A 403-nucleotide genomic window follows, 5' to 3' on the forward strand; every position below is an offset into this window, starting at 1 on the left:
CTGCCGCAGCCTGGGGTGGGGTGGGCGGTGGCAGTTGCAGGATCTCAGGGTGGGGCAGCAGCAGGGCCTGAGGGGACAGGGCCGTGCCTGTGGGCGGGAAGGGCTGCAGGGCTGGGTGGGAGGAGAGAGGCCTGGAGGGCGTGTGGGTGGGCGAGGTTGAGGGGGCGGTGGGGGGGGCTTTGGGCCCTTAGGGGCCGGTGCGTGGGGCAGGGGCGAGCAGGTCCCTTGCAGCTGGACAGACGCCGAGGTCCCCAACCAGCCCGATGGTGGCCGAGCCCCCGCCCCGCGGCCTGGGCCAACAGAGCCCCAGGAATCGGGGGCCTGCAGCGTGGGGACTCGTTTTTTATTTCTGAGTTTAATTCCAAGTTCCCGCCGAAACGCTGCCCTTCACTGCGCCCGCCTG

Source organism: Talpa europaea (genome assembly GCF_964194135.1).
Source record: "Talpa europaea genome assembly, chromosome: 10".
Taxonomy (NCBI): Eukaryota; Metazoa; Chordata; class Mammalia; order Eulipotyphla; family Talpidae; genus Talpa; species Talpa europaea.